The 20,719-nt window shown below is 47.0% G+C and overlaps 1 long non-coding RNA gene across 1 annotated transcript; it reads left to right on the top strand.

Moving 5' to 3' along the window:
• The first annotated feature begins 200 nt into the window (after positions 1–200).
• On the top strand, positions 201–11,542 carry LOC135245147 (uncharacterized). Its single transcript, XR_010327162.1, has 4 exons — positions 201–305; positions 6,943–7,117; positions 8,167–10,843; positions 11,380–11,542. It is a non-coding gene; the product is annotated as an uncharacterized LOC135245147 (long non-coding RNA).
• The last annotated feature ends 9,177 nt before the right edge of the window (positions 11,543–20,719 follow it).

Below are 20,719 nucleotides of genomic sequence, written 5' to 3'. Positions count from 1 at the left end.
AAAGTGCTCATTCCTGGTCCTGGGCAATGAGAGGCATCCATTGGCTTTTGCTTGTTGCTGGGTGTGGCCAGTCCTGGTCCTGGAGAGCTACAGGATCAGCTGGTTTGTTGCTTGGAACTTAATTGCTCAATTAAAGCAGTCAATTACACAGGTAATGCCTCACCTGGTATCTTGGGTCTAAACTGGTTTCTGAAGCTGAAAATAGCAACCGGCTCACACTGTTGCTCTTCAGAATCAGGGCTGGCTGGCTCCTCTGGATGTACAACACCTAGTTAGCTCTGTCAACAGCTTGGAAACGGGCCAGTGTAAGAGTAAATTTATGCCTCCTTACAGATACTTTATGGTTCTGCAAACATTGTTAATTGCTGTTCTTTATAGTGCTTTTAATCTAACAATGTAATGTCTCCTATTCAAGGCTTATTTACATTGTAGTGCTGAGCCTTTACTAGCTGGCCAGCTAATTATGAGTTTGGCTATTCTTAGCCTCTCTGTGTTAAGCAAGCAACCTTGTGGTGTTGGCTAATGCGTGTATGTCTTTATTCATCCTTCTTTTCTGTTTATATCTTACTGCATGCCAGTATTTTAACCTCAAGTCAATCTCAGCAGTTGTTTCAAATTTAGCATTGTTCTTGTTTTATATTCATTGTTCTACATCACGGATACTCAAATCTGCACCTTGAATCCAAATCCGGCCCGGGATTTCTTGTCCCCCATGTAATTAACTGAATAATTAGAGCTACCAATTGGCCAAACTGTATTCACACCTGACTGCCAGGTAAAGGGAGGGTGGAAAACCAGCAGTTCTTGGACCTTGAGGGCCATGATTTGAGTAACAGGGTTCTACATGCTTGCATAGTCAATAGCCTATACATACATACACACACACACACACACACACACACACACAAACTTAAATCCTGGACTCTTCCTTTATACTGACCCAGCCAACAGCATTCCACACATGGGCAAATGACAGGTCATCATTCTCGGGATCAAAGCTCCAAACTCCTCCTAATCTGAAGTGAGATAACAATATGATTTTTAATGAAGTTCCAGCTTTAACAAACTCTAATCATCTAGTCCCAAGGCCAGGAGATCAAATGTGCAACTTTTATGGAGAGCTATCTCAGAGTTAATGCTCAATGGTATCACCAGAGCACTGAGTACTGACGATAAGAAAAGATGAAAAATGTATTAATACACATGGGCTACAATGTTTGCATTTGATTGTAGACACATAACTTTTAACTTTGATATTTTCAACACCTGATGAGTTGCCAGTTTGTTGAAGATTTTTGGACTTGCTGCAGTCTGTCTTGGCAGAGTACAAGTGTTTTTCTTTTACAGTCTCTATGTATGTAATGGTGCATAGGCTGACAGCTTTACTGAACTGGAGGATTATTCTAAATTATAAAAAATAATGAAAATATTCCTCTTCTCTCTCTCTGCCTGGGATGGCCATAATTAGCCCATGGCCATTGTGTGGATCTGAAGGCCTGTTAAGGTTTGCTCCTAAACAGGGGTGTAGCACAAAATTCTGGGCCCTATACATAAACCCCTTCCTCTCTTGATCCATGTCTCTCACGCATCATTCCAGGCTTTTCGAGGACCCTCCCCCCATTCGGGCCCTGGGTAGTCAATCCCACTTTCCCCCCCACTATGACGCCTCTGCTCATAAACATAATAGAGCGGCCTGACTAATTACATAAATTACTCTTTGGAAACTTGTTGCATTTTCTGCTTCTAGTTGGTGATCTGTGTCTTGCATTTGAAAGAACTGAGGAGAAAGTGCAAGAAACCAGACAACGCCAAAATACATCTCTGATTAACCCCCACAAAATGCAGCTATTCTCCTTCTTATCCCCTTTTAAACCAGAGACTATTACTGCCTGGACTGCCATATGGGCCATTCTCAGAGGCAGATTTTAATAACAGGAAATTACACCAAACTGATATCTGCACTTTAGTTTCACCACGCAAGATTAAAATTGAACTCTGATTCATTCTATGTATGTGGTTAAATGATAGGCTTGAAACAGCAAGCCGGCTATTTAATTGTTTTATGTACTCATAACAGTGCAGGAATGATGGGACATTATGCATACTGCTGGCTAGCTTTATTGTTAACAGTTTATATATTGTACAGGGAATGCTGAGATTACTTGGCATTATGGAGAATTAAGCAGCTGTATGGAACTGCTGTCAGAGACTGATAAGCTGCAGCTAAATGGGATATCTGCTGAAATTATTATAAGCACACAAATGGTATGTATTGCTTGCTAAGGCAGATTGAAAACTTGTCCTGCTCTGTGATTGGCCAAGCCCTCCAGCAGCATAATATAGAGTTCCACCATCACTGTCCACCTGATGCAATTGGTGGTGTTAAAGGTGACTGCGTAAAATGCGAACACAATTGATGAGGTTGGGGACAGACACCTTTCAAGCTTAAGTAATCTGATTTTAGTATTGGAGGGTTAACTATGCAACATAGTTAAACTAGTAGTTTAATTGCATTTTTCAGCAGTTTTGCTGGTCCTTGAACTACATTCAAATGTGTTTATTGTTTGTAATAGTTAATTTTCTTCTTGAGGTGTAGTTAACTACAGGACTACCAAATACTTTTGGCCCAAAGATTTTTTTTCCATACAATGCCTCCTCTCTCTCCTTTCCCTCTAATCCTGGTTGTTGAGAAAATGTTCAACTTTCAGTTGCCTTACTTCTCAGTTCTCCTTGCTGAGCTGTATAGTGATTCTCCCTGTGTTTAAAAAGAACGCTGATAATGATAATTTTTTGATAATTTTACAAAGTAGTTTGAGCTGAATTTTTTGAGTAATTGTAGTTCAGCAAGCTACATTTCTCTTTTGGGTAGCTTTGCGGTAGTTCGGCTACTTTCAGTTGAAGTAATTGGTAGTTTGTACAACAGCACTTTCGGAGTAGTTTCCCCAATGCTGTCTGAATTAATGCAGCTGTTCATCTGGTATGAAAGGGATTACAGAGAGACAGAGAGAGAAAAACGCACTAAAGAGGGTAATGATGTTATTATGAGTCATTTAACTTGATCTTTTGCCCATCCAGTGCCGTGACTTCTCTGCTGAAAACATGACAAAGAGGGAGAATGGAAACTTGGGGTGAGAATGTAAAAACATCTGAATTTGTCTGCAATAACTGGCCATCATCAAGACCACCAGCACTTCAGTGCTGACCGTGAAATGAAACAGGCCCATTTTTAATTGATTAAGGGGATATCCCACTGAGGGTCGGTGATATTTGCTTAGAGAACAAATATAAAATTTGTCCCGTCAATTTATTTTGAAGTGCCGTGGCAACATAATTATTTTTGCTGTCATGTCAGCTCCTTTGAATTGAATTGAATTGTCAGCAAGTAAAATGTAAATTCTGGAACTGATCAGGGACTGTATTACTGGCTGCTGGACTTGACCCCTTCAGTTTATGCTTTCTCTGTGTCCATTTTGCCAAGACAATGTGTGTGCGTGTGTGTGTGTGTGAGAGAGTGAGAGAGAGATCGCTTGCCATATTGTGTGTGCAAGAGGGAGAGATGGAGAGAGAGAGAGAGAGAGAGAGAGATGGAGAGAGAAAGAGAGAGAGAAAGAGAGGGAGAGAGAGAGAGAGAGAGAGAGAGAGAGAGAGGGAGAGGGAGAGGGAAAGAGGTGTGCATCATGAGGGCCTGGAGAGGGTTAAGCTTCCTCCTGCTCCAGCTGGTCCCTCCCGATGGTTTGGCAGGAGCTCACAGCACAGCTGCAGTTCAGAGAGGGAGGCTGCGCTCCTCCAGGGACATGAGGACGGAAATGGATTTACACCCAGTCTTTAGAGCAGCGGCTGCCAGCTCTGTGGGGTCCGATCCAGCCCTTACAAGAGCGGCTGCCAGCTCTGTGGGGTCCTAGGCAGTCTTTTGAGGAGCTGCTGCCAGTATTGTGGGGTCCCATCCAGTTTTTACAGGATTGGCTGCCTGCTTTGTGGGGTCCCATCCAGATTTTACAGGAGTGGCTGCCTGCTTCGTGGGGTCCCATCCAGTTTTTACAGGATTGGCTGCCTGCTTTGTGGGGTTCGAACCAGTTTTTACAGGATTGGCTACCTGCTTTGTGGGGTCCGATCCAGTTTTTACAGGAATGGCTGCCTGCTTTGTGGGGTTAGATCCAGTTTTTACGGGAATGGCTGCCTGCTTTGTGGGGTCCCATCCAGACTGAGAGTAAGGCTGTGATACAGAGCTGGCTTCCCCTGGCGACCTGGGGATTCCAGTGTCCACCCTCACACCAAAGAGCTGTGGACTCAGTCCCCAGCCTGGTCATACTGAGGGCTCTAAAAATAGAGCCCGCTGCGTCCCGGTCTGGTGCTCAGCAGTAAAGGGTGAAATTTCTGGGGAGGGCCCTGTTACAAACTGGTAATTGTATGCAGGCGGTCTTGCAACATCTCTGTAATATGCTGTCACTGAAATCAGACAAAATCTTCAGAATATACTTTTTAGCCTTTTGATTTGGGACAGTGTTTCCAAAATCTCTCTTGATGCAGTCTTCTCCTGTAATTATTTACGATTCTCTGCATTTTTAGGATTAATGAAGATAAATCAGGGTCTGTATTCATTATACTTCATAGGACTGCTGATCTTGGATTATGTTTCTCCTGTCCATATCCTAATCTTATCCATTATGAACTAAAAGGCATAAATGTTTAAGAATTTGGGCCCAGGTGCATTTCATTAAGGCTAACATGAGCCCAAAGGTACACTTTATTATTCTGTTTTTCCAGTTTCTTGAAAGTAAATGAAAAATGGAAGAGGCCGCACCCTGAAAAATAATGTCTCAGACAGGCAGCACACTCTGTTCACATCTCTATTATCAGAAATATTTTTAAAAAACAGTTGTGAGACTCATGCTGTGTTTTGGCCCAGTTATTCTCCCCTAGAGCATGACTACAGTGGCTTCACTGATCCCTTAAAATTCATAAAAAGTCAGAGATTCATAGAAATCGAAATGAATACATTCACGGCTGTTTACAGTCTGCAGATGGTTAGAAGAGATTCAGCTGTGATAATTTGTGTGTTATCATTCATTGTGATTTTTTTCGCATTATTGTTGAAATGCTCTGGCTGAGAAAACGCTCCATGACAGGAAATGACCACACCCACTGAAAACTGTAGCTAAACGAATCAACTGCGTTTCCTATTTACCTTTAAGTGAACAGAGGACACGACACTATGATGCACAGTCAATGTTGTTGGCAAAAGAAAGGGAGAGTTTAAGAGGCGCTGGTTATTTATCAGATTAATTAAATTTGTGGTGCGTGATAACTATAAGGCAACTTGGGGCGGTCATTAAGAAAGGGGCAGTCCATAAAAAAAAAAAAAAAAAAATTTATTTTAAAATATAGAACATCCTGGGTAACATGGGACAGTTGGTGACTGTTGAAGTTGAGGTGCGTCTCTGGGAGCAAGGGACACTGTCAAGGTGATCTGGTCTCCTTAAACTGGCCAGTGGATGGGATTTTGCCTTCTTCATCTTGCCTTGACATAGTATTTGTAAGTGGAAGGACACACATCCAACTGTTATTGAGATGCAAGTCAACAGAGAGAAAAACAGACATTACGCTCTCTTTTTTCTAAATTATTTTATGAATCAAACAGCATGCAACCGTTCTCTTTTCTGACCATTGTGACTGAACATGGTCCTGGCAGCATACTCAGAGCTGGCTACTGGCATAAACCCTCATTTATAAACATTATATATAATTTATATACAGGGCCACACAATTCAAAGTGAAATTTTTATTGCTATTTTTGTGTCTGTGGCAATCAGGTTTTCGGTTTCGTGATCGCTCCCACCACTCCCCACCCCCCACCACCCACCACCAGCTCCGCGATGCAGTCCACTGTCTAATAGCTTGCGTACACCAGTAGGTGTCGCTGGTGCTACAGTGACAAGGCCCAGGAGTTCAGTCGTCTGCAGAGTGGGGCTAAATGCTGCACTGTAAGCAGGAGCAGTCTGTTTACTGTACCGCTAAGCCGTCCTGACATTCATCTGGTCCAGAGGCTCTCTCGGCTCTGCTGAAACGCCTGCCCACAAAGGGAACATTGTCAACACCAAGGAGTCTGCAAAGTGTTTCCCATAATCCCCGGCAATCATGCAGAGCAGTTACAGGAAACAAACTCAATTGTGCGTTCTGTTACAAGTTTAGTCTCTCTACTTTTTATTTCACAGGAACTGTAATGAATGCCAGTGTGGTGCATCCTTTGTTGTGTAAATGATATGAACCCAATCTACAACCAAAAATGGCATTCATTAATTTACAAATTTGTATTATATTGCGGGTGGAAAAATTACATGCATTGATAGGTGCACAGTTGATATCTTGAGGAGTACACAGTATGTAGTGGAGGTTGGTGTGACAGGCAGATGCTGTATAAAAAGTGATATGGAATTAAACCCTGTATTATATCAGAAATATCAGCACGTTCGGGAGCTGAAATGCCAGCAACCTCTTAGTCCAACCAATAATCATGATATGGCATGGGTTAGAGTTCTAGTTGAGTTAGATGTGCGTATTTTGTGATGGTGCAGTGTTATTAATATCCTGAGCATATTTCTTAGCCATCATAAATTGGCATCCAATCCGCATCCAGGACTGGAACTACCCGTTTTATAATGTGATCGAAGCACAGCAGATTATAAATATGGTTTGCTGTAAACAGTGAATACTGTGTGACACAATTTCAGGGCAAATTGTACAAAAAATATGAGGGCAGTAAATGATATGATACAAGCACAGTGAATATGGTACGGTATTGCTATTAGCGCAGTGAATATGGTATGATCAGACCGGCGTGTAAATGCTATAACAGGAGAACAGTGGTCGTGGCGTAAACGTTTCCACTCTCATTCCTTCCCTCCTCCGAGGGTTCGGTTCCAGGGCCTTGTTTATTTTTCGCAGGGAACCTTCAGAACCCTGAGACAATCCAGCCCTGTTACCGTGGTGACAGCTGGAGTAATAGCAGGCGTCTGTGGCGGGAGCCGTGGAGAGAGGCCGCAGCGTCCCGGCTCCAAGCCCAGCCCCCCAGGACGACCGGGGGGGAAGGAGGAGGAGAGAGAGGCCGCGCAGAACCCGGGTGAGGCAGGGCGCGGCTGGGAGTGATGGGGCGGCTGGGCGGGGGTGGGGGGGGGGGGGGCAGGAAAGGCCCATGAACGGGACTGCCAGGGTGGTGGGTGGGGAATGAGGGTGGGGGGGTAGTTTAGGGAGGAATGGGTGAACTGGGTACTGCAGGAGGTGCAGGGCAGTATGAAGGCAATGGAACAGCGCAGAGAATGACGGACAGGAAAAGAGAAACTGGGACATAGCGAAGAGCTAGAGGAGACAGAAGGAAGATGGAGGTAAAAGACTGGTCGGTTTGGCTGGTAGCAGCTGATAGGAAGGTTAACAACACATTCAAAACTAAATGATTACCATCCAAAACATAATTTGTCGCTGCTCAGTGAATATGCTGCTATGTGGATCATTAGCTAGTAGAAAATATACAACTCGATTCCACCCCAGACGAATTACACCAACAAAATTAAATACAAGCCAGTCAGATTTCATAAACTGAATCTCCTACACTAAGGGCCAAATTATAACATTGCACAATTTTAATGCTTGAAATAAAAACAGATCCAAACGAAATCATGAAAAAATTTATTTGGTCTGAAACTGGATGCAGTTGTGATCCAGAGAAAATAATTGGTCAATGATCTGGTGGCAGACTATGCTACATATTGACTGAAAAAGAACAAGGGTCGAGGGCATCAGGACCACTCCTGCTTAAAGACAGAATGAAATGAAAGGTGACCCTCCATGAGAAATTGAAAAAAATCTATAGTGTATTATTGAATTGCTTTTTAGCGTTTGAGTTTTACACCGTTATTTAATTCATACCAAAAGTATGAAAAACTACAATTTTTTTGTTGCAATTTAAATTATGTAATTCAAGTCATCTTCTAATGAATTCTTGTTTATTTAAAACCTGAGGCAATTTATTATTTGTATGATGTGAGAGAGAGAGAGAGAGAGAGAGAGAGAGAGAAGGGGAAGGAGCGAAAGAGAGAGAGTGAGAGGAGGGAGAGAGGGAGAGAAAGAGAGAGTGAGAGAGACTGCTACTTTGCTGACTGTGAGATGAAACAGGTCCAGTCCTGGCCCAGACTTAGATGGCGACACTGTGATGTGGTTGCCATGGATACCACATTCCGCTGCTTCGGGAACTTCAAAGACCGTGGCGGAGCCCAGGAAAGGGTCCGGTCCCGGGGGACCGGGGCGTCAGAGGAGACCCTCGGCCACGGCGGAGGCATCGCCAGACACTCGCGCGGAACTTGAAAAGAAAACGGAGGTTGAAATCATTTCTGTTTCAGGAATTATGGGGGCTGTTACAGATCCTAATCTTTCCGTTCCTCGCCGTTCCGCGGTGGTCTTCCTGGAACCCCGGACCCGAGATGAAAGATTTCCCGTGCGGCTCACATGACCGTGACACAGGGAAAAGCTCTTGGGTCTCCTGTGGGCAAACTGGTCATGCCTGATTTGAGTGGATCTGCAACCGCAGCTACGCTCAGCCTGAAAACCTCAAAATTATATCCCATTACACAGCCTTTCAGCTCGCAGCTGATTGCATGAAGGGCTTGATTTCTCGCTCTGGTTCTCTCTCTCTTTCTCTCTCCCTTGCTTTCCCAAACACGCTCTCGCAGACAGAAATACACACGTTCACACACCACCACACACGGATATACACACAGGTACACACACAGGCGGCACACTCCACGCACATTGCACACACACACACACACACAGACACACAGACACACACACACACAGGGCAGAGCATGATTCTTTATCCCCTAAGAAATTCCGTTTCTCAGGGAATGCAGCCAGGATTTGACTGAAACGCCACCGCTGTAATCTTCAGCACGTCCTGTTCCGGCAGCTTAATCTTTAGCATCTCGTAAAATCTGATGAATTCAAATCACAGCTGTGGCCGCGGATTTTCCTTAATCCCCTGGAAAAATGTGGCACCTCCTTGTGCCGAAAACCGCCCCTCGGAAGATCAGGTGTTTTCCCGGTCGGCCAAGCAGGCCAAGGTGGTGGGTGATAAAGCACATGGCCTCCCCCCCATGACCCCATCCAATACCGCACGTCTCCCAAACAAACTACCAGTTGTTTTTAAAAAATAATAATTAAAAAAATAAATTCACCATAGTTATCCAGTGCAATTGAAGACGAGGATAAATAGGGCTAACTGTGGAGGAAAATACATTTGTGCTTAGAGAATGCAAACGGCTAGTGAAAAATTAGTGGGCCTTTTGTAAAATAACATGCACCAGGTATGCCTTCTAGTTATTGCCAAAATATTCCGGGCATACTATAAATTGTAGCTGACCTTGCTTAATTAACTGTTCTCGGACCAAGGCTGTGTCCTGTCTTTGCTACTTTAATTCTGCGTGTGGTACTTTATCAGCTGTACTCTGGGTGCGGGTGAAACTATGGGTCTCACTTTATGACGCAGAAGAGAATACATAAATCTCACAGATACCACACTTCTTCAGAAAACCCCAGCTGTATTTCACTCCATGATGTCACGCATTAAAGCTTGATAGAAGTCTCCATGTAGACCTGAATGATTCTTCGACACTAACCTTATTTGAGCAGGTTCAGTTTTGTGGCTTTAAAAATTATCTGCCCTCCCACCCCCCAAAAACAAGTGTAACCATTGTGTAAATTGTGTAAAATGCAATCCAAAAAAAAAAAGCTTACAAAAAAAACCCCCATGAGCATTTGAGGTACAAGGCTAACATGGGCTTCCTGTGATGTTGTTCGGCGTGAAGGAGAATGTAACAGGTGAAGAGAACCGTGTGAAAGGGCTGTTCACCCGCCACACCTGCCTCTTCGGTGATGTCATTCCGCGTTCACCATCAGATCTGCCCTCTCCGTGTGAAGCCGAGATCCACCGCACCCCGCACTCTGCACATTTCCCTGACTGGCCGCCATTGCGCCCGCTCAGCCACAGTATCGCGGAACACGTCCGTTTTGTTGTAAGATTAACTGGTTTAGCTGTAATTGAGATCCTCTGTTATACTGAAACTTCCTGAAAGATCGCACGCAACCTAAGCCATTGCCTCAACAGTCTCCGCCCCCTGATTCCACCAAAATCAACCACGGATTTCACCCCAAGGTCTCTCGATTTACTCAATTCAGTCAGGTTGGGCTGTCGGGGATAAAGAGACCAGTCTTGCCCGAGTTTTACATTTTTGTGCAAAAAAAAAAAAAACACTACCCTCTGTTGGGATTTCCTCCGATAGGCAAGCAAATGAAAGAGCAGGGGATTATCCCCTCTTTATAAATATTATCCTTACAGCCGCAGTCAGGTAGAAGGCCCAGGACCGTGGCGTTGTGGGTTGGACCTCCAACAGTACGCGCAACATCTGTGAAAGATATTCCTGGGCAATGCGGCGTGAAAGAGTGAAACGATGCTGCAATTATCATGTCAAGCGCCGTAATCTACTGTAATCGAATCAGCGTGCGCCAGAGAAGGGGGTCAAAAGCCGAACGTGCGAAGAAATAACCGTTTGTTTTGGATCGGATTGATAATCCACCTGACATCAATTAGCCTAATTGGGTTTATATAAACCGCAGGGCCGGGTCGTGTTTCACGCTCCTCCGAGCCCCTGCGTTTGATGTGGGGTCTCCCAGGTAGGTACCCAGGGTCCTGGAGAGGTTCGGCAGCCCTCGTCCCGCTGGGTGATAATGCCCTGCTACGCGTTGCCCGAAGGCCCAAGACCAGCGCGCGTCAAAAAACTCCGCCTAAAAAATACTGGTACGTAACCTTTGTTTTATGGTCTCTCTGTGCCGATTAGGAAACATGAGACAAGGATAGCGGGCTGCATCCATGAATTTGCCCCTGAACGATGTAGAAAGGCGACATTTGTCCCAATGAAGCTTCGAGTTTCATGAGCAGTAAAGGGGAAAAAGCGGTCAATGGAATGTACCATAAACTGTGTGTGTGTGCGTGTGCATGTGTGTGTCTGTCTGTGTCTATACAGTGTGTGTGTGCGTGTGTGCTTGTGTGTGTCTGTCTGTGTCTATACAGTGTGCGTGTGCGTGTGCGTGTGTGCGTGTGTGTGTCTGTCTGTGTGCCTGCATGTATCTGTGTGGACTACGACCAGATGGGTACAATTGGAGGCTAGTAACTGCCAATGTGAATCAATTGGGTGAGATATGTGCTATCAATGAACCGTGAATCAGAAGCTCTATCATAGAGCGTGTGATATTTTGACTGATTTATATGAAGTCAGTATATGAGCCATTTGTGTAACTTTTGCAGTGAAATGAGGATTTGTAAAATATCCCCAGGACATCACTCTGAGAGGCCAGAAGTAAACAAACATCCCACACCCCTGGCAGCTCCCCCATCCGCAACACAGCAGATATAGGTGAGTAACAATTCATCATGGCAAACGAGGTCCTTACAATTTTAACGCTCTGAACTCTTTCTGTTCTACAACACCGATCATAAGTTTGTATTAAAATTAAATTTACCAAGGGAAATAATTTTTTATTTAGTTGTTTTTGCTTTTGTAAATCCAAACAACCTTTAAATGTAATTTCCCATGAATCAATCAATCAATGGACTTCAGCTGCAAGCATCCTACCTTCCCTATTTTAGCCTGTGATCCTGTTAATTCAGAAACAAGGTCACTGAAAAAAACAACCTCCAGATTAATGCAGGATTTGGTGCAGTGTCCAGGCATGTGTGTGGACGCCCAACACAAAGGCATCGGTTCTGCTGGCTCTCAGACAGCTGCTGTTCTGGGCCCAGCAGTTTGACACAAGATCGTGTCCTCAGAAGAACATCAAACGGTCACTGCCCCCTGAAACAATAATTGATGCTCGGTCCTATTAGAGTAATAACTTCCGCCCTCGGGCATAACAATCGGCCCGGCTTTCAGCCTCCCGCCGGGTTCGCGGGAAAGCCGCCGTCCCGTCGGCGTTGTTTACGAGCGTGGAGAATGTGCGTTCGGCTGAACTCTGGACGCGGCGCTCTCTTTCCTCCCCGCTTAATCTGCCGCCATTAGCCATCAAGATTAGGGGGCAAAGCAAACAAGCCGGGCGCTCTAATCTCTAATTCTTAAATGGAGATGGAGTAGCCGACAAGGCCGCTGGGTCCAGAAGGGAAGGGGGGGGGGGCGGAAACACTGCCATCTTGGTGCTCCGCTGAACAGAGGGAAGAAAAGGCAGAGAGAAGAAGAGAGAGAGAAAGAAAGTGAAGGCAAGCAGTAGGAGGGCCTGGAGAGGGTGTAGAATGAAAAAGACAAGACAGAAGAAGAGAGGGAAAACAAGAGAATGAGTTGAAATAGAGAAAGAGAGAGAGAGAGAGAGAGAGAGAGCGAGGGATGAGGATAGGCAGCCGGCTCTCCGGAAGCCTGGCAGAAGGAGTTACTCCAGATCGCTTCCTGAGCTCGTTAGCCCAGCCCCTGGGTTCAACCGCGGGAGAGAAAATGATTTGCTCATGGGCCATGTGCTGTATACATTTGGAACACAAGTCATATAGCGAGCTGTTTGATCCCAAAGCGGCCCATCTGCACTGCAGACACTGCTGAAACCCTCCTAATGTGGCAGAAAATGACTTGCCCTGTCCCGGGCGTGGCTTGGCAGGGGTGCAGGTAGGGGGGGTGGAGAGATTAGGGGAGGGAGACTGTAGATGGGGTTTGGGGGCATGATCCATCCCGTCATCCGCTGCCCCTCGTCCGCAACAAGGTCTGCTCTGTCAGCCATGCAGGGCGCGAGCCGTTAAGCCACCTCACAAGCGCGCTCTCTGTAAATCTCATTGGCTCTCTCACAAAAGCTCACGCTCCAACCGCCCCATTTCAATCTTGGGTAATGATAGTAAGAGGCAAAAAAATGAGTGTATTTCTAACATACCATGAATGCCATGATGTTTTGATGCGATTACTGAACAACTCTTCTTTTTGAGCTGGGGAATTGTGGGTAATAAGAGAGACCACATTATTGGTCTGACAGACATTCGTGTGCGCTTCCAGGGGCCCGTCTGCTTGGTTGTGGCATCAGACAGCTGTCTTCTGTGGTGTTCTGTGAAGGCTGGGGTCATTTCTGTGTAGAAGGTGCAGTCACATAGTCACGCTTAGATCAAACAAACATACATGACAGGCAATTCATCCCAAAACCACTGATTGGCCGGTTCTGAGTTTTACTGAGTTTTTCTAACATAGAAAAACATGTGCTGAATAGCCATACTAGTGTCTAAGCGTTTAAGCTAACCTTTCCAAAAATTCATAACTGTGCATGCTGCAGTCACTAATCACACACACACACACACACACCCACTGACACATAAATACATGCATGCACGCACACATGGACACATGCACGCACACACACACACACACACACACACACACACGCGCAGTGAGTCCACTGGTATGTGCTGGCTGTGCAGTGGATGCCACTTTGTTGGGGTTTTATAACCACACGGTTAGCGTAATTAAAATTCCTACACACACAGTACACAGTTTGTCAAGTCAAGCTTGTGACTGAATTAGCTTTGAGAAAGCAGCATTACTCCAGCATAGCTGTGGCATCATAAAGCCCTGCTTAACGGTATTACTGCCTGCAACGGCATCAGCCCATGGTGGGTTACTCACCCAACACAACATACCTGCTGACGAATGCACACAAAGATACAATATATCCATTCACATTCATGTATATGCACAAACAACTGCACACACACATGCATATGCACATACACCCACACACACACACACACACACACTTACATGTGCACAGACACACACGTGCACACACACACACACACCCACATGTGCACACACACACACCCACACCCACACACACACACACGCGCGCACACACCCACACACACACACACTTGCACACACACACACACACACACACACACCCACGTGCTCACCCACACAAGCGCGCGCACACACACACACACACACACACACACACATGCGCACCCACACAAACACACACACACACACATACACACACACACAGAATAAGGTGGATATCAGTGCAGAGCCTGGTCGTAAAAAGCCTGTCAGACAGTAGCAGTAACCACCACTCCACCCCACAGTTCCAGCCTCTGGCTACTGGCTACATTCACAGTCATTGTATTTAGACGATTTTACAAACACATATTAGGCTTTTCCCTCTCCCCATGTCAAACTTTCCTTCCTCCTTTGTTCTTCTGATGTGTTTGGAAAAAGGACAGAGGAATGCCAATCCAGACAGGAAAAGATGTAGGAAATTCCCTCTGCTAATCTTCCCAGAGGTGATGCTATGGGAAAGTAACTGTGCTCCCAGCTGTCTCATTAATGACATCACACAGAACTGCGGTGCTGAGGGGGAATGGCGACTTACAGTATAGCGGTAAATCACAAAGGAATAAATCTGAAATATTTGCATTTTGAAGGTTTGCTTAAATCCTCAGTTTTGCAAACTTCCCAGAAGACATGTTTATGATTCCTTCAGTTTACACACACTCTGTGAACTATTTCAAATTTCTTACCCTCTCCATTTTTTTAAATCGGCTATTTAAAATTCCAGACTCTGACAGGCATTAACTCTCTCCCCGTCTGGATAAACGCTTAAGAATCATTTAGACAGGCCCAGCAATGCTTCAGTGTGAATTTTTATGTTTTTTTTTCTTCTAAAGTAATTCAGTAACCTATTATTGTGCAATGTCTTTCATGACTTCTGCTATATTTCTTCCATACTGGGTATAAAACCGCAGAAACACAAATTCTTTGGAAGTGGGGGACAGCTGCTGCAAAGCGGCTTAGCTAAAGTAGTTCCGAGCGCATTGTGTCTGCTCGTGGTGAGGACAATGAAAACAAAACTATATACACTATATACACTTGCACGCTACACTTGCACGCTATGCAAGAACAAACACGCACACACACACACACACACACACACACACACACACACACACACAAAATTTCCTTCTCCCCACTCCTCCTGTCCTCTCCTCTCTTCTCATTTCCTCCTCTTCCTCCTCCCTCTCCTTCTCTCCTCTCCTCCTCCTCCTCCTCCCCTTCCTCTCCTCTCCTCCTCCTCCTCCTCCTCCTCTTCCTCTCGTCTCTGTGGCGTGTGCAGTGCGATGGTTTTCCTCTCTGTGGTCAGCCCTGTTGGACCCGAGCTCCGGGCCTGTGTGAGGTCTGGATCCACACTTCTGACTGGGAACTGGACCAGGACTGGGAGCCGCCAACCCCTGGGCACAATGGAGGAGAGAGCGGGCCGGGCTCCAGCTCCGGCGCTGCCATAAAGCCACAGCAGAGCCGGGGAGCCAGGCAGCGGCCGGTGAGGGGGATAAACCCATTAAACGCTCTGTAAGGACGTCCCTGCAGCGCAGTGCAAAGCTTCCCTCTAATGCCTTTTTTGGGAGGAGGCTCGGAGGGGGAACGCTCAGCTTATCCCGAGTCCCCTGTCCAGGCCAGGCCAGGAAAAGCTCTGCTGATTCACTTGGCTCGGGCCGGGCCAAGGTAATTTTAAACTGGATTTTTTTTAAAAAACTAAAGTTTCCAGCAGCAAATCTCACATCCAGCACGATTCTCTCATCAGCCTCTCCACCATCTCCCACTTCCCCTCCTCCTCCCTCACCACCTATTTCCCTCTCCTCTATCCCTCTTTTCCTTCCGTTCCTCTCCTCTCCGTCTTTCTCGCTCTGTGTTTCCTGTGCTCGTGGAGCTCAGCGTTGATGCCTCAGATGGTCCGGGGGGCAGCAGGCCAGTTTAACAGTCCTAAATGCACTCAGGTCCCTGGCCGAGACTCCAGAGGAAAGGGCTGCTACCAAGCACTGCAGGCGAGTCCAGGCATCACTAATGACTCCAGCACAAAGTCCAAGGGCCCCGCAGGACGGACTGTGACCAGCTCCTCACTCTGTCTGGAGGAGCGCAGCACAGCATCCTTCAGCCGGGCTCTGCGGGGATAACAGGCGGATCAATGTCATGAGACCATGAGAACGTTCGAGGACGAAAGCAGGCAGCGAGCCCGTCCTGGCTCCTCATTTCGCTTAGCGCAGATCTTCTTCATGAGACTGATGCCAAAAGAAGAGAAGCTGAACAGGGACAAATCTATGATTACCATGATACTTTCCCCTTGGACATAACACAAGTCCAGTTAATCCAACTCTGAGGTGAACCAGCGGATCGGCAAGGCCTGGTTCAGAACTGCTGATTTTTGGAGTGACGGGGGGGTGGGGGGGGTGGGTTAGGGTTAGGGTTAGGGGGCCAGCAGGGACCAGATCCAGTTTAGGAGAATTGGCGCTGCTCCAGGTGGGGTTAGCTGGATTTCACCCCCCCACCTTGCGTGGAGGCGGGGTTGTGCTGCAGCCTGGATGGATGACTGTTGTATTTTCCAAATGGCGGATCTTAAGTTTCATTAAGCGGAGTTTTTCTTTTTTTTCGTGAACGCTCCCCTGCCAGAGCTGAATGCTCTCTGCCAAGAGCTTTCACAGCGGCTTACCAGGCAGAGAGGGAGTCATGTTTGTTTGCGCGTGCACATTTACCGGATTAAGGAAGAAAATGTGATTAAAATAAAGTGATACATTGTCCTGTTGTGTTTCGACACACAATTGGAAATGTGTTTTTTTCCCCCCGGAGAGACCAAGTAATTTGGGGTTGGTTTGTCCCCCACTTGCCAGGCCTCTGGTGGCCTGTATAAAGATTAAGAAATTATACAGTAGTCCCAGCTCAGCAGAAGCCTGAACCTGGACGTCTCGAGGGCGGGAAATGTTGGTTCAGAGACGTTTTGACATAAACGGACTTGGTTAACCCCAATGTAGCTCAGGTTTTACCTAGATATAGCCTGGCTATGTCCTAGTCTCCTGGAAAACTTTCACTTCTCAACCAAACGTAGCCAGGTTTACACCTGAACGCCTAGAGGCCGTTTAGCCGACTTTTCACCACCGAAGTGTTCATCGGCAGGATTTGTTTCTTTATGGGAAACCTGGTCTGCAGCAAAAGTCAATTCTTCCTGACTCAGATATCACACACTCATTTCACGGAAAGCAGTCAATGCAGCAAAACTCGGGACGGCCCACCCGTAACGTTCTCACAACGTCTCGACAGCACGATAGCGTCGTCCATTAGCGTAGCGTGCTCGATAACCTCCCGATGAACTGACCCCGGGAGAAAGGGGCGGGGGCGTGGGGGTGGGACCCGCGAGGCCGAGACGAAGCGTGGATCTGCCGTCTCCTCCTGACCTCTCTGGGGCCCCCAGCCGCAGCGCAGCCAGACCTTTCTCTTCCCGCCCTCTGCTTTTGAAGACCACGGGAAAAAAATGAAAAATGACTCCACGTTTTCACACAGCGAGGGTGCGCTTCCTGTTTACTCTGAGGGCACTTTGCTACGGCGGGCGGTCTGGCCGGGACTTTCATCAGGGGTCGGGGGAGTGTGACCGCGTGTGTGTCCCGCACGGCGCTTTGGTCTCTCCGCGCCCCCCCCCCCCCCCAGACCATCCTCCTCCCTTCCAAGTGAACATCTGACCGTTCCTCATTTCCTGTCCCCTGATCATACAGCGTAATGGGCCGAAGGTCACGGCTCAGATGATAGGCGGGGGGAGGAGGCGATGATATTGGGGGGTTGGTGGCCCATATTAATGGAGAACTCAATGCCCCTACTCACACTGTCAAGACCCACTGCAATTTAACTGACCACACACAGACTTTTCTGTGTGTCCACAAGCCACAAAATAGCCTGGCTACACAGAAAAATGTTGATACCTTACAAAAAATTGAAACAATGAAGTATTTCAATTATCACTGACCCACAACCCAACTGCACGGATGTTAACACATCTAACCCAACGCTTCAATGTCCTGAATGAAATGCTGAACCTAACCACTGCTGAGCGAAGTGCTCACTGTCAAATTCTCACCTGTGACAAATCAGACATTAAGTTTACCTCACAGAAGGGGAGAGGGGGACCAATCACCTCACACCTACATAATTAACCACCTTGCCACAATGGCTGGTTTCATTAAGACAAGACTTTTAATGCACTGCATGCTGGCAGGCCAAGATTAGCCTCTGAGGAGCGTCCGACTGCAACACTGTTTGTTACATACAGGGCGCCTTATGTCATTCTTTGTGTTGAGGTTTCCGCTGTTTAAAATGAGGGTCACATCTTTAACTTATAAACAGACCCGCTAATTCGTATTTCTAGCTTCACCCAATTGTCAGCGCCTGGGCTCTCCTTAGACCGTCAACTCTACAAAACAGCTGGGAGCAGTTAGCCAATAATCAAAAACCAAAAACGCGTTTGTGGTGGAAATTTACATTTTCCAGATTAGCGCAAAAGAACGAATAAAGGACCTGCCTTCCATCTTTTTATGCCCCTCGATTTGTCAGATCAATTTGGACTGATACAACGGAGGGGGCTGAGCGCAAGGGAGGCGGGACCAGGACCTGTCCACCTTGTGTTGTCATAGCAACACCAGGAGTGGCTGGAAGGGAGTGGTGGTGAGTAGAGAAGCAGTGAAGGAGTGAGTGGAAGGGAGAGAGGGAGGAATGGAGAGAAGCAGGGAGGAAGTGACCATACGAGTAGTGAAACGGTTAGCCTCCGGACAGAGCCTGGGACATTCAGGGGGCCGAGGGTGGGGGAAAGCGTGTCAGCATTGCAGGGTGACGCAGGGCAGGACGGACTACAGAGCAGCGCACCATAAGAACTATCCCACGGGTCCCACTCTGCCATTCGGTAGCTCTCTTTCGCCATCTAGTGGCACAATGTTGTAAATTCACACATTTTATTACAATATTTTTTATGTATTGGAAACCAGTCACGAGACAATGGACAAAGCCAAGACAAACTTGCATGGATATTTCCCATTATCCTTTATTAGGCCTTCATGCCAGGATTTAAAATCTCAATTTCTTTGAACCTCTATCACTGTTCATCACTTGAATTCATGGCGGGTTTCCTGGTTTCTCTGGTAATCCGGTGGTGTATTCAGAGGTTTGAGACCTAGTATTAGTCTGCCTTTATTAGACTGGCTCACGATAACCTACCAGCTCCCCACACCGGGTGAGCTCTTTCACACTAGAGTGACCCTCTCTCTCTCAGCCTCTCACTGAACACTCTGCCCCAAACATTACATCACGAGCATTCAGTACACACTCTAATCCAGAGCGACTCACACTTGAAGCAATGCAGGTTACCTACCTGGCTACCTACTATCGAACCTGTGACCTTTAAGTTACAAGACCAGCTCCTTACCCATTATACTACACTGCCGCAGGCGGGGTGAGGAGTGTGCGCCAGACATGTAGAACACATGAGAATGGGGTAGGGGGCAGGGGGGTGATAACGATCTGTTCCCACGCAGCCCTTCTGTGGCCGACGGCAAGACTAAACGGCCCCGTTTCTCATACAAAAAAAAACAGTCAAATTCTAAACACATCAGGCGTTTTAATGCTGAGGTTATTTATTGAGTTTGGAAACCGGTGGGAATGTGTGTTTGTTGGTTTGTGTAAGCAGCGCCCTGGTAAAAGCTTTTGGTTTCTTTTCCCTCTAAACGCATATACACACGCCGGAGGCAGTAAAGGGGGCCTGTGCTTTAAGCGCGGCTGTTCCCCCCTCCTCCCCCCGGTAATCCAGGCTCCTCCATCAGCACTTCCTTAATGACTCCATTCTGCCCCCTCATCTATCTCTGCTCCATCTCTCACCCCGCTAATGTGGCTCTTTCAGCACGTCCGCGGGGCCTCCTCCCCCAGGCACAAGGCCAGAGGGGGGGTGGAGGGGGGCGAGGCCCGGAGCTGAGGGGGCACTTTGCTTCTCAGCGCCGCGGCACACTCGAGGGGCGCTGGGCGCGCAGGGCATGTTGGGGGCGGGGCCAGAGGAGGGCCAGTGAGACGGTTGGTAGGGAAGGGGGAGGGGGGTGGGGGTGCGGTCAGGAGTCCAGCTGAAATGGGAGTGAGAGAGATGACAGACAGAGGGAGGCCGTGGGGGCAGGAAACTCAGAACTCTGGGAGTGATCCCCATTGGACGGGCACAGAGAACGCTGAGCCCAGGGAAGCGGCAACCAGCCACAGCCTCCTCCTCACCCCCCCCCCCCCCCCACCCCCTTCACCCCCATATTAAACCATTACTGCCGACTCAGCACTGCCAGGATGCTACCTGTGCACACCTGGGGCTTTCTGCTCCAACCAGCTTCAAATGCACAACACTGTAGTTACTAAGTCAAAATAGTGGACAGGACACTGAAATCATCAGTGAACATCTAGTGCCACCTACTGGTACAAAATATTTTTTGCTGCAGAAACCAAAGGCACTGTATATTGCCAAAGTGGGCAATGCGGGCTGCATCTGATTCTGGTTTTCCGGCCAACTTCTGGCCTTCATTACTTAAACAGCCCTGACATTTACACCATCTGACATTTTAGATACATTTCTTTATAAGTGCATGAATTACAGATGAAGGCAGTTTTACTGTGATCTAATCTATGAGTGAAACAGCATTGCTGTGTACAGCCAGTTAGCTCATTTAGCTAGAGTAAATTGTGGAAACAAGACCTGCATATACACCGAAGATAAAGGAGCGAATTTGCCCACCCCTGGTATATTATAATATTGTGGGGGGGTTGGCAGTGGAATTATCATTGCCACAGAAATCACCCCCCTCCAACCCCCCCCACACATCCCT

This window comes from Anguilla rostrata, chromosome 18, assembly GCF_018555375.3.
Source record: "Anguilla rostrata isolate EN2019 chromosome 18, ASM1855537v3, whole genome shotgun sequence".
NCBI classification, from domain to species: Eukaryota; Metazoa; Chordata; class Actinopteri; order Anguilliformes; family Anguillidae; genus Anguilla; species Anguilla rostrata.
Note: the sequence above shows the minus strand (reverse complement) of the source record. Positions and strands in the feature narration are given on the sequence as shown.